Below are 345 nucleotides of genomic sequence, written 5' to 3'. Positions count from 1 at the left end.
CGGCACCTTTATTCCCCATCCTCTCTTCTTGCCTATTGTTCAGGGTCAAGGGGTGTATACGTTTCGGAGTAGAACGATCCATTTCATGAACAGGTATCCCTGTGTTGAGAGAGCAGCTCAACTAGTACAGCGTGATGTGCGAATGCGTATAAACTACATTCGTATAACAATGGGGGGGGGGGGGGAGGGAGCTGCTACTCTAACGTTAGGGTAGCAGCTCCTTGGTATAACTGTTAATGAGGACGTGTTACCCAAGTGTTATGATTGTACAATTAGGTGCTTTGAATCGGACAATTTACACAGAATTACCACTTTTTATAGCATTTATATACCAGTAAAATCACT

This window comes from Apostichopus japonicus, chromosome 8 (genome assembly GCF_037975245.1).
Source record: "Apostichopus japonicus isolate 1M-3 chromosome 8, ASM3797524v1, whole genome shotgun sequence".
Classification (NCBI taxonomy): Eukaryota; Metazoa; Echinodermata; class Holothuroidea; order Aspidochirotida; family Stichopodidae; genus Apostichopus; species Apostichopus japonicus.
The sequence above is the reverse complement of the archived record's forward strand: the minus strand, read 5'-3'. Positions refer to the sequence as shown.